The following is a 14,295-nucleotide window of genomic DNA, read 5'->3' as shown; positions in this document are numbered from 1 at the left end:
GTACCAAACCACATCACAGGACTGGTCAAGACCTACTTTCAGGATTTACAGTTTTGTGTGACAGCTGAGAACACCACCACAGCCTGGCAGCACCTGGAAATTGGAGTAATGGCACGCTGCACAATTTCCCCTCTGGCAGTTATCATGGCAATGGAGTTGGTCATGCGGGCATCCCGGTGGGTAGTGGGAGGTGAGAGACTCAAGAGTGGCCGTCTTCCTCCCATCAGGGTCTACATGGACGACATGACCATCATTACAACAACAAAACCATGTACTAGGCGATTGCTACAGAAGCTCCAGGAAAACATAGAATGGGCAAGAATGGAGTTCAAGCCAAGTAAATCTCGCAGCATCTCCATCATAAAAGGAAAACTGACAGCCGAGCAATTCTATATCAGTGGAGAACCAATTCCAACAGTCTTAGAGAAGCTCATAAAGAGCCTGGGATGGTGGTATAATGCAGACCTCAATGATACGTGGCACCTAGAACAACTAAGGCAGAACTTGGCTGATGACCTCCAGCGGATTAACAACACTGCACTCCCAGGAAAACTGAAGCTCTGGTGCTTCCAGTTTGGATTATTACCCAGACTACTGTAGCCATTGACAATGTACGAGGTCTCACTCAATCATGCCAATCGACTAGAGAGGCTAGTGAGCTCCTACGTTAAGAAGTGGCTCGGACTTCCCAAGTGCCTCAGCAGCATTGGACTCTACAGCGACGGGATACTGTCATTGCCTAACCCTAGCCTGGTTGAGGAGTTTAAATGTGCAAAAGTGAGGCTTGAGATGTCACTCACGGACTCCCGGGACCCCATAGTGAGAGGCACTGCTCCCACCCTAGCAACGGGGATGAAGTGGACCCCAGCCACATCTGTGCTACAGGCGAAAGCCGCTCTTCAGCATTGTGACGTGGTGGGTCACGTCCAACAGGGTAGAGGAGGATTTGGTCTTGGCACAGTAACACCTCGGTGGCAACAGGCATCTGTAACCGAACCTCGGAAAATGGTAGTGGAGGAGGTGCGTCGACAGGAGGAAACAGCCAGACATGCCAGAGCCGTGGCACTGGCCAAGCAGGGTCGCTGGATGAATTGGGAGAGTGTGGAAAAGAGGAAACCCTCACGGAGTGAAATCTGGGGCATGGAGTCTAATAGACTAAGTTTCATCATCCGAGCGACATGCAATGTGCTACCTTCCCCAATAAATCTGCAGCTGTGGTTTGGAAAGGACCCATCCTGCCCCCTGTGTACAGTCCCAGCAACACTCAAGCACATCTTGGTTGGTTGTAGGACTAGCCTTACTCAGGGCAGATACACATGGAGACAGGTGTCTAGCCGAGAAAGTTGAGTGCAAAAGAAAATCCATTAACGCTCAAACTTTCACGAACCAAGAGGAGCATCAGTTTTCATCAACATTTGTCCGGGAAGCAGACAAGCTTAGGACAAGACCCTCAAACCCAGACCTGGGCCTGCTGAAGGCCGCCAGGGATTGGCAGATGCAAGCGGACTTGGATCAGAGGCAAATTTTTCCCACAGAGATCGTAACAACTACTCTGCGACCAGACCTCATCCTTTGGTCTAACTCCCAAAAACTTGCGTACATCATTGAGCTGACGGTACCATGGGAGGAAGCAATTGAGGAAGAATTTGAGCGTAAGAAGCTACGCTATGCCAACTTGGCAGCTGAGGCAGAGGACAGAGGCTGGAAGATCAAGGTGCGCCCAGTGGAAGTGGGGTGCAGGGGCTTTGTTGCCAACACAACAGCAAAACTGCTTAGAGAGATTGGGATCAGAGGACAGGCGCAACGGCAGGTTATAAGAGAACTAGCTAACACTGCTGAGAGGACCAGTCACTGGCTATGGTTAAAAAGGGCTGACATCACTTGGGCAGTTAAGGCAATCAGCTAACCACAAGAGAAAAGAAATATTCCCCTCTTCTTCCCTTTTCTGGGAGGCAGTGGGGAGGTAGAGCATACCTTCCGGCTCTCCTCTCTGCTCTCTCCTATCTTGTCCCTTTTGTCTTACTTCTCTCTATCACCTTTTCTATCCCTTTGAAGAAGTTAGGCTCCATAAATGCTAAAGAGGTAAGTATTATTTCTCAGTTGCAGTAGATAGAAATAGGAAACTGTAGGAAACCAAAACAGAAGAAAGAAGAAGAGAAATAAAAATTTAACATAAACCAGTGACACACTCCAGGGCCTGATCAACCCTGGCAGGGCCTTCCTGGGTGAGGGTGTCTAGTGATAATGGCCGAAACACCTGATGAATCCAAGGTCCACTACTGATGATGTGTCCCAAATTTAAAATGATAATCTAGATCCATCTCTAATCCCTAAACCTAACCAAGGAAGGAAAATGGCAGATTAGCCTGGGTAAAAGACCAAAAGTTGAGGCACACAACAATGTGTGCTGCTGGCAAAGTTTTTGGGCTGCCTTTCCTCATAACAGCCATCCCTCAAGAGTCTCTCCATCTAAAGCAATGCATTATCAGGGACTGTAACATCTAGTCCTTTTAACTGAATAATAATAAACGCGAATTCATTGTGTAACTGTGTAATTTTATTAGCAGCGTCCTCCTGAAATGCACCAACAACATTGACAGTAACATCCTCCTCTCTGTCCCTTAATGCTCTCTGGTCGCTATGCTAATGCGTAAATATTTCTTTCAAAATAAGACACACAAATACAATATGGGAAAAGACCCAGGGAAACCAAATTAACGATAAAAACTCTGAAAACCATAAATTTCACAACAAACCTCAACTCTCGTGGCCCGGTACCAAATGACTCATGGACCAGTACTGGTGTCCTGCAGGTTTTAGATGTGTCCTTGATCCAACACAGCTGATTTAAATGGCTAAATGACCTCCTCAATATGTCTTGAAGTTCTCCAGAGGCCTGGTAATGAACTAATCATTTGATTCAGGTGTGTCTACCCAGGGTGAGATCTAAAACCTGCAGGACACCGGCCCTTGAACCTGGAATTCCCCACCCCTGGTCTAAACTTAAGGTTTAAATGCTACAAGCAGCTGCTTTGCGGTCTATAATGATAACAAGTAAACTCATCCTCTGTGGCAAGTAGTCAATTTATGGGGACAATTCTCTGTAAAGTTTTCATGTTTCGCCATTTTTTACTTCTATCACATAACTTTACTAAAACCTAATAAACGGCTTGTTAAAAATTAAGACAGTTGCAACATTTTGAATTTAAGGGCCTCACTAAAGGTACTACAGTGATAGTAATAAATGAGATAAAGGTAACATCATTTGCCAGAATGGACAAATGATGTCACTGTGGCTACATCCATCTTTCATAAACAGCAGTCAATAAGCATGTAATTGGAAAGATTAGAACTTCCACCCATCCTTTCATCCATTCATCCATCTATTACTTACTCACTTGTCCAGCAAGGGGCACGGTGGAGCTGTGTTGCTGCAGCAACACTGAGAATTACGTTTTGTCCTAGTAAAAAAATAAATTCAAGCATTTTTTAAGGAGGCTTTGTAACATCTTCAAACTGTGACTAAGATTGCTGACAAAGAATTGCATTTATTTGCACCTTGCTGGCATTAAATGTCTGCAGACTAGTTGTATTTATAGAGTAGTTTTTTTTATCTCACTGCTAAGAAATGCATCAGCTGTGCTACAGTCTGTTAAAAACACATTCAAACTTTAGATATGTGTATATTCCTCAAGGGTACTGCACATTGGAGGGCTCTGCAGTGTAAATGACTGGGCAAAGAAATGTGAAACGACCCACCTCTGTGACAGCTGACAAACTGCGTGCGTGTGTGCGCGTACGTGTGTCTGTCTGCCGGCAGCTCTGTGGCCCAAAGATACTATGCAATGTTGCCAGGCGACAGGTACCAATTGTGTAGCGTTTCCGTGGAGACATTAGGGAGGGTGGGGCTTTGATGAGAAGAACACAGTGTTTTCTGCCTTGCCTACACATGCACAAATGCACACAAACGCGCACACACACACAAACACACATAAAACTATGGATTTTATTAGACGGATTGCAGCAAAGGAATTGAATGCTTGCAGATAAAACTGCTCACGTAACTGACAACATAAGCAATGGAAGCTTGCACACACGACAACACATAAACAGTGAAAGTGACATGAAGTCGGTGGGTTCATAATCATTGACAGAGAGAACATCATCAAGACTACTGTCAGGATGAGTAAGTACAACCCAGTGTTGACCTGCAATAGAGCTCTTCTGCTATTCAGAGGTAACATCAGTTATTATCTATGTGGGGATTCAGAAAAACTTAAGGAATTACCCCATCAACATGTAATGTTTGGCTAATTATTATTTTAACTTTAATTAGTCTTATCATATGAATTTCACTAGGTGTCCTTTCCTACATCTATCACTTAACATCAGGTCTAATACATACATACCACAAAAAGTACTCATAAGGTGACACCTTATGAGTACTAGTTCTGGCAGAAACAGGCTCAGAAAGGGACAGCCACCTGCCACGACCAGTTGGGGGTGAGGGAGACAGGACAAAAGACACACTGTGGAACAGAGCCCGAGACAACAAGAGCCTGAAACTGAAGGCTCTGCCTCCCATTCTACTTTGAAATATCTGAGGAACCACAAAGCAGCCAACGGTCTGAGAGCAAAGTGCTCTACAGGGGCGAAACTGTACTATGACGTCTTTTAGATAAGACTTCATAGATAAGACCTGATCATTTTAAACTGTGTATGTGAGGAGAAAGATTTTAATTTCAATTCTGGATTTAACAGGTAACCAATGAAGAGAAGCCAATATAGGAAAAATATGTTCCCTCTTTCTAGTTACTGTATACACAGAATTTTTGAAATTAGACAGCCACTCTAAGAAAACAGGACTGAAACACCAGATACAGCTAATGATTTCAGTTTGCCAGTGAACTAGATAAATAGTCTAGTTGAGGAAGTGGTTGGTGGATTCTTTCTGTGGGTTCATATCTTTGGAGTGGATTACAGAGAAATGAAACTGGATAATGTACTCTGTCTGCTTCACATTCATGCAAAGAGATACAAATGCAAATCAGTGAGTCCTGCCAAACTTGTTTAATCATAGATCTTGGAATGGTACTAATGATCAAGCTCTCCTTCCTGGCTATTACTGACTGTCTGTTTACTGCGTGTATATATGTAAGTGCAATGGTCAGCGTGTGTGAGAGCTTATTCAAGCACATGCCAGCTCAGATACATGGCAATAAGAGTATGAGAATTAGTGGCACAGCAAACACATCGCTTCTCACATCCAGTATCCTCTTTGCACACCTTGGCCCTGACCCAATAACAGCATTAATGGCTCATTAGGAAGTAGTTGAGCTGTAAAAGAAAGTTGATCATTAACACCCCCTCCTGAACACTCCATCCTACTGTCGCCATAGCAACCTGATCACAGAGGCTGAGTGGTGGTGAAGGTCAAGCTCCTGCTTGGCTAAAGCACAGAAAAGGATCTTAAAACTGACCAGTGGGTCTAAATGGATTAAGTTAAATGTTTTTGGACATTTCTGCTGTTCACACCATCACAAGCGGTATTACTTTTATCTGTCAAATAAGGTTTATCTGGGCCATGAATTAACTAATTATAACTACTTAATACCTCGCCTTGAACTGTCTTAAAAGAACTGTCTTATTTTTTAAGCATACATGCTGATACTGTATAAATTACACCATCAAGGTTCTACAAGTGCATTCACACAGAACAGTAACAAACACTAACAAACTAACAAACTAACTAACAATTTAAGTAATCCTTGAGTAATTAAAGAACTATTGAGTATCTGTAAAGTACGATGAATCCTGAAGTAACGGGGAACTCCTGTGTAACAATAATACGGCAATTTTAAAAAAAAAAACAGTAATTCATGTTAACAGTAATAAATGAGCAGCTTCTGTTTTGAGCAGTCGGTGTTTGGTGCAGAATCAAAAGAAAAGATAAATAAATAGAAATGCCTGAATCGACAGTAATTGAGATATTTGGCAGCAAATGGTTAGACTTAAGGTTAGGCTCACCAGCACAGTGTTTTAACATCCATGAGTTTGCCAGGTAACTGTTTAAGGGAATAGGCAGGATTAGATTCACATCAACCTTTTTATATTTTCACTTAACTGACATACATAAATAGAAGTTTAGCAGCAAAGGAACTACAAGGCAAACGTTTATTTGTAAGGCAATATCGAGTTTCTGAAACTGTGCTTGTTTAGCGAGGATGCAACCCTAACCCTAAGTGGCTCACTGCCAACTGCTCACTGGTGGTTAAGAGGTTAAACTGCACTACAAGCACTTCAGCTCTCTCAAGAAAAAACAAGCATTTGAGAACTGCATTTCTTTAAATGTGTTGGACTGAGAGAGAAAGACTGTGTGGCTTACAATCTGCAAAGTAGTACGATTGAACAAGGAGGCAATGTAATCTGGCAACACTGTCTTTAATCTGATTAATCTGCCACAGGGAACTGGAGATGATATAATGTTATTTAAGAGGCCATTAGGCCCATTAGGTCACTCCCTGTCCACTAACTGTGTCAATCAGTGTGTTTTCTTTTCGACTGAGCAAAGCGGTCACTCAACAGATAAGATACAACATGAATACCATATTATTAAAGCTTTCTGCTGTTTGATCCAAACTTATCTAGTCTTTAGGCCTTATTGCATTATCAGGTCTCACCCTGTAATTATATTTGTGACTTAATTTTCTTCTTAAACGTGCTCACATTATCACATATGCTACTGCATTGTTCTGCTCACATACATTGCCCTGTGTGCAAATGAATGCAGTTCTCTGGGAAAGAATACAGTGCAGTGTGAGAGTGTAATGCAGAACACAGAGAGGCTGCCTACAAAAGATTTTAGTTTTGTTTCGTTTAGTTCTGTATCAAAGAAGTTGAGCTTATAAAACTGACTGGCTTTATTCATTATCCACAACAGTAGTTCTGGATAAATAATAGATTAAATGTATTTAAGGTTTTTTCCATTATCTGGGTGCTGCTGTTGTTTTTGCTGGATTCATCTTTGTTAGAAACTCTGCATGGTGCTGCAGCCTGCAGTGGCAATTTATGATCCAAACAGGTTGTCCATCCTTTGCCTACTGAGAAAGCCTGGAAGTGGAGACACACAGGCACATCAGTTTGTTCAAGATCGACAAAGAAAAACACAAAGAAAGACAAAGAGCAACATAACAACATGTTCAGTGTTTACCTTCAAGTCAGAGAAAGGAGGCACACATCAAAGGTGCTGTTCCAGTTCTCCAAAGATTCACTTCTACTGAAATATTGATGATATTATTCTTATGGCATTGAGCATACTATTGCATCATTATGTCTGTGAAGGTTCTCAGTCATCCAGGTCATCGTAGTCAAAGGAGCTTGCAAAGAAAAGCGTCTGGACTTCTTTAAGTTACTTGAAGACGTTTCACCTCTCATCCGAGAAGCTTCTTCAGTTCTAAGGTCAAATGGTGGAGAGTCCCAGATATAAACCTAGTGGGAGTATCCCCCCACAGAGGGACAAAAGGACCCCCTGATGATCCTCTAATCGCCTGAGCCAAGGTGTGAAACTGGGTGTGGGTCCCAATCAGCCAGAGTTTCGGGTGTGTTCATTGTGAAACCTGGCCCCACCTTATCATGCGAATTCCTGAGGTCAGATGGCCCAGGATGTAAGTGGGCGTTAAGGCGTCTGGGAAGGGATCTCAAAACTGGATTATGGCCATTTCAGACCCAGCAACACGCTCAGACAAAAACTGGTTCACCCGAAAGACAAAACGCCAAAACACAGACTTAACAATGTGGTGTATGCTGTACAATGCAGCGAGGAATGCCCAGACCTCTACATTGGAGAGACCAAACAGCCACTTCACAAGCGCATGGCACAACACAGAAGAGCCACCTCCACAGGACAAGACTCAGCAGTCCATCTGCATCTTAAGGATAAAGGACACTCTTTCGAGGATGCCAATGTTCACATTTTGGACAGAGAGGACAGATGGTTTGAAAGAGGAGTGAAAGAAGCCATCTATGTCCACTGTGAGCGACCATCTTTGAACAGAGGCGGGGGTTTACGACACCAACTCTCTGCCATCTATAATCCAGTTTTGAGATCCCTTCCCAGACGCCTTAACGCCCACTCACATCCTGGGCCATCTGACCTCAGGAATTCAGTGGCTGTTTGGTCTCTCCAATGTAGAGGTCTGGGCATTCCTCGCTGCACTGTACAGCATACACCACATTGTTAAGTCTGTGTTTTGGTGTTTTGTCTTTCGGGTGAACCAGTTTTTGTCTGAGCGTGTTGCTGGGTCTGAAATGGCCATAATCCAGTTTTGAGATCCCTTCCCAGACGCCTTAACGCCCACTCACATCCTGGGCCATCTGACCTCAGGAATTCGCATGATAAGGTGGGGCCAGGTTTCACAATGAACACACCCGAAACTCTGGCTGATTGGGACCCACACCCAGTTTCACACCTTGGCTCAGGCGATTAGAGGATCATCAGGGGGTCCTTTTGTCCCTCTGTGGGGGGATACTCCCACTAGGTTTATATCTGGGACTCTCCACCATTTGACCTTAGAACTGAAGAAGCTTCTCGGATGAGAGGTGAAACGTCTTCAAGTAACTTAAAGAAGTCCAGACGCTTTTCTTTGCAAGCTCCTTTGATTGCATCATTATATTACATCACAATAATATATATTATATTATTCTATATAGCATGCTTCATCCAGTTCCCTCAAGTAACATACAGTAAGTGAAGCAATAAGAAGAACAGCGCTGTGGGCAAGTTTGGGGACACTCAGCTGTGACAAATTCATTGAACACGGCGTGGTGTTTTCCTGCAGTAATTCTCTGATGAAAAACACAATTAGGAAAATCGCTCGCAGGGCACCACAGAGAGGAGCTCAGAGGAGCCATTAAAAACATAGAAGCCAAAAGACTGAGAGATTCTGTGTAAGCAGCTAGAGGAGAAATGGAAATGACACGTGAGCAGTGCAATGGCACCAAAAGCATATGAGATTGATTTTCAAGAATCGTAAGCTCGATGGTCAGACTGGACTCATGTGGCTGTGTGTGCATGCGTGTGGGTTATGTTTGTGTCTATGTCCACTTATGGAAGGGATGCCCGCATGCAGAACGACATCTGTCCCTCAGCTATCACATCCACTTTCCACCCAAGACACAAGCACATCAGGCCTAATTATAATCAAAAGTCCCATCAGGTCAAGTGGTTCATCTCCTAATTGCTTCATCTGTACACTCATAATTGACTGTCAGTTGTCATCTTTTGTCATTTTCATGGAACGTGATGATGACACAGAATCAATTATCCTGACCAACAACTCAGAATGGGTTTGGAGGTCAGATCTAAAATTGGCATTTGTTTGTAGAGCTCCTCTCTAGCAATGATGCGTTCCTTAGCTTTGCATTGATATTTTTCCTCTCTTTGGTAAATGACTGATTCTTATAAAGTGCTTTCCTACTCTCCAGGAGCACTCAAAGTACTTGAAATTGAACCACCAACCTTCCGATCAGCAACCTTGCGATGATGCCTGCTCTACCTCCTGAGCTTTACATCCACAACTCTACGGTGGATGAATTACTCTGTAAATAAAAGATGGCCATTGCCACCATAATTCACCCACTGCTTTTTATTTGTTTATTTATTTATTTTAAACTCCACTTTTGCTAACTGCACAGATGCAGTGCACACATATGCATTCCTGCTAATCAGAGCTAAGTAACAGCTTCATAAAATGCTAGAATTGCATTCACAAAACCTCAAGTACAAGTTCTTGGATGACATGTACCAACGTAGACTGAAAGAATAAGTCAGGCTTGAAACTTGACTCCCCCACAGGCCAATTTGTTTAAATAAAAATCTACTAATACTGTAGACAAACCTCTGTGTTATTTAAGACCTCAGTGTGTCTGTGGGCTGTGAATGAATAAATTCTATCAGTGCCCGACACAGGCGTTTTTACAACCCATTCTTGGTGATAACAATGGCTCATTTCAATGATTCAAATTAGAAGCAGAGGCCTATCAGACAGCCACCAGCTACATCTGCCCATGTCGGCACAGCTCTCAATCAAAGTACCACACTTTCAAGTTGGGAATCAAGAACTGGTTCTCTACAAGAACCAGTAGTTCAGTTACTTGGAATTGTTGATCTGCTTGTCTGTTGATTCAGCATACCAGTTCCACAACTGCATTATACTGCTAACACAACTTCGGCTATTTGCAAGCACCTGCACAGACAGCACACTGACGCTAAGCTAGCCAAGAACCCAGTGATGTTAAAGCTGAGTGAATGTCTGGCCCTTAACCAGACCCTAAACTTTAACAAGTAACAAACTGATGAACAGTCAGGCTACAGCCTCCCTTTCTTTTTCTTTTTACAGTAGATTCAAGTCTCTTTGTGTTGGTTTTCATCTTTGCATTGTTTTGTCAGCTTTGTGTTCACAAGAGAAAGATAATATGTGTGTCCTCATTAGATAAAATACTGCATTACTTTCATACATTACTTTGTTTGAGTTATGTTGCCAACACTGATCACAACAAAGAAGGGAAATAGCTCCAACATGGACCAACATTCGACCACACAGCAACTGATTTGCAGAGATGTAATATGTTTTACATACTGCTTAGAAATGGTGGAGACTCTCAAAGCATAGCCAATGAGAACCAAATGAGAATTGATAAGGAATCAAATTGATAAATTATATCAATAATGGAATCAGAATCGCTACATTCTTATCAAATGCCATCCCTACCATACAGTTGTTATGAGGGTGCTAATGAGCTGTAGACAGCAAACTCTTGGACTCTTTCGACCGGTTGTATTAAAGCAAATACAGCCAATGTTATGAGTTACATGTTTGCATTTTTACATTTTTTGTTTTGAAAGAAACCACCTGTGTCTGTATACCAAACGCTGTACCAACCATTGGACCTAAGCTGTCCATCTCTCTTTCTTTGTATCACTCATACAAAAGCTGAAGGTGCTGGTAGAGATTAAGAAAGATAGGCTGGTCAGCCGAGGCAGAGATGTGAGATACCTCCTGGCACCTGCCCGAGTATCTGACTGAAAGAGACGATATCAAGAATGCGTATATGTTAAATTGCTGGTGTTAGGAACACACACACACACACACACACACACACACACACACACACACACACACACACACACACACACACACACACACACACACACACACAAGAGCTAAGCAATCAGGCTTACTGGCTTCAGATTGTCGACCCTTGTTCCAGCAGCAGACACAGGGCTTTATATAGATATAATCAGCACCCTTATTTAATGCTAAAAGGACATGTGCTCTCCTGGCTTCTGAGTATTTTTTCTTTGAGTGCAAACACAGCTTTGCTGGCACAGAAATGGTGATTTTTATGCATAAAAAAAGTTGGTCTGAAATCACCAGTATCATAATTACAAGAAAGCCTTCTAACCACATGCTGTGAAAACGCACACTTAATGAGCTTTTTTAGAAGTCCAAATCCTTTGGTATACATTTCTTTTAACATAAACTGAATGAAATGTTTGCTTTCAAACACTGTCGAAAGCTTTTTCTCATAGAGCGACTTCCAAGGAAATTTGAGTGTGTGAGGAATAAATATTACACAAAGAAGAGAAGAAAAGCAACACACATATGGGAAATTTGGTTTTATTAACTGCTTCGCCTGCAGTAAATGTATGTTATCCGATTTTATGCTTTGAAAAGGCAACTGCATGAAAACAGAGGCAGAGCGAGGAAAAGTGTTCTAATCAGAGCCCAGTCTTCATTAAGTGGCCTGAAAGATAACATCCAGCCCAAAACAGATTTTCACTCCAAAAGAAATTACAGAAAAAACTAATTGGTGACGACCAGTTTAGTCTGTTAAAGCTGAACAAGAAAACCACTCAAAAGGACAGAAAAAATATTTTCTAAATGAACTAAACTTGGACTGTAGTTAGGGAACCAGATATGGGTATTTATGGTTTTCAGACTGGCCTATAATTTGGTGTAATTGTTAAAGCAAGACATTTTTTTCAGGCAGGCCACAAAGTACCAACGATAGCCCAGATGAGCTTATGGTTCAGCTGCCATTTGCTTCGGTTCTACACAATCAAGCAGCAAATCTCACATAAGGAGTTTAAACTGCTGTAGTCCTCCCGTAGTTGCTACATATCTGCAAGCCACTTTGCAGTCCAGGTCTCAAACCCAGTCCCCCTTTCCTGCTATATCTAAATTAATCAGTGCTATACTTGTTGTAATTTATCCCTTCGCTGTTCGGTGGTGGGCCTTTACTGCTGCTCCCACTGCCCTCTGGCTTTTCATGTATGCATATAATAGGAGCAGAGGTCCCAGTGATTCAGTCTTTACACAGTCTGGCTGCTGCTGATATTTCTAAACTATTCTATATAGCTCCTTTATATCTCATTATGTTAAGGTTTACATTAGTTTGGACTGTAGCTGTATTACAGCACCAGATCATATCATCAACCTCTCTGCTGTGTGTTTGATGTACCAGACTTTTTACTGTTTCTTCCTTGACCATTTCATGAACTCTTGAGGTGGATTTGGGTAAATGAAAAATTCTTAAATGCTTAACTACGAACTATTTTGTGGTGCACTGACTGAAGTGAAGTGCGTGATGATGGAGAACCTTGAAGCTAGTTGCTGTGTTGGATGTTCAAAGAAAGGTCACATTATGGCACAGGAAAAAAAACCCTCTGACCTTTGAATCAGTGTCTGTGAATGACTACAGCCCATGGAGAGAAAGGGAGATAAAATAGTAGGCTACTTTTACATCCTAACAGCATTCGATGTGCTTTTACCTACGAACTGGAGTAGAAAATGGTGAAAACATGTAGATGTTATACTATTATATGATTAACTTTGATGTCTATATTAAAAGTAGCTTGATGGTGTCATTACTGCCGAAGGTGCTCTAGTGCACCAGAGAGAGCCAAGCACTCACTGTCATACAAATGGCAGTTTTAAACAAGTATGTTTTAAAATGTATTTATTTAATTCATTTGGCACTCTACTCATTCGTCTTTCTAGTTAAACCCACAAATAAAAGTCCAGAGACCAGAGACTTGTTTGCTTTATGCCATCAGTGAGCAGGCTAAGTGTGATCCTGCAAGCTCATTTCTTTCTAGCTTTGTACCTGCCGAGTATTTCAACCCTGTGGCTGTGCTGCTGCCAGCTGTTCTGTGTGTAAAGCACAGGCCAGAACCGAACACAGTCTACCAAATTATGAATATCTACTGTAAAGACACCAAGCAATCCCAGTCTGCTAAGGACTGATTTTGTGATTTTTCTATCAAGCTCAGTCTATCAGACTGCCAGATCTGCCAGCTAACTGTAGTCTTTGACCATCAACAAACAAACTTTGATAAGAGAGGCTATTTTAAGCTTTGGGCTCTAATTTTAATCATGTAAGAAAATAAAAATAAATCTATGCTTTCCATGGACAAACATCCAGACTTGGGCATATTCCAAATCCTTAAACTTTCAAATGCCTTCAATGCTTGTTATCTACTTAGTTAATTTCCAGATTTCCACAAATAGTCATATTTCATTTAGCCTGTGTTTTTAAGGTTGGTCAGTGGGCTGTTGAGACTACTCACTTGTGAGTTTTGGATTTGTTTCAAACATAATGATTTAACAAGTTCAGAGTAAAAAATGGGAATCCACAGGGATCTGTATTTGGTCCTCTCATCTTTTTTTAAAATGACCTTAACTTCAGAACTCCCCAAAGCCCCAAATAATCAAGTGGAATGAGTCAGAACAAGTGTAATCCAATATTAAGCCCCCTCATATAACTCCACTAAGCCAAGGATCTGCAGCCAATGTCCAATACCACACACCAGAGGACAGCTGCTGTACACGTCCCAATGTGTCAGAACTGTTTCGGTGGCATAGACAGAACAACCCAATATCATGGTTTAATGTTGTGGCTAATCAGTGAATTAAAATATATGCATTTTTTAAAAATTAGGTTTTATCTGACTAGGTACATTTTAACAGTTTAACATCTTGTACAGCTTCAGCTAATGTCTCACTTTGACTCTAACTCCTCTGAATGTACAAAAACCCAAATGAGTGATTCCTGAGATTAGGGACAAAACAGGTTTTAATTTTCTAAAAAATATTTTTTGATTTTTCAAAAACATAATTACATATAATTGTTACAAAGGTGTCTCAGGAGGGGAAAGCGGTGGGCGGTGGATGGAATACTTCGAGGTCCTCCTTAATCCCACTGACACGTCTTCCGAGGAGGAAGCAGAGTCTG

The 14,295-nt window shown here is 41.9% G+C and overlaps 1 protein-coding gene across 1 annotated transcript in view; it reads right to left on the bottom strand.

The window, feature by feature from the left end:
• The window catches only part of kcnh3 (potassium voltage-gated channel, subfamily H (eag-related), member 3), a 165,460-nt gene that overhangs the window by 85,206 nt on the left and 65,959 nt on the right, over positions 1 to 14,295 (bottom strand). The window lies entirely within an intron of this gene.

This window comes from Perissodus microlepis, chromosome 16 (assembly GCF_051167445.1).
Source record: "Perissodus microlepis isolate ML-2025 ecotype Zambia chromosome 16, ASM5116744v1, whole genome shotgun sequence".
Classification (NCBI taxonomy): Eukaryota; Metazoa; Chordata; class Actinopteri; order Cichliformes; family Cichlidae; genus Perissodus; species Perissodus microlepis.
Note: the sequence above shows the minus strand (reverse complement) of the source record. Positions and strands in the feature narration are given on the sequence as shown.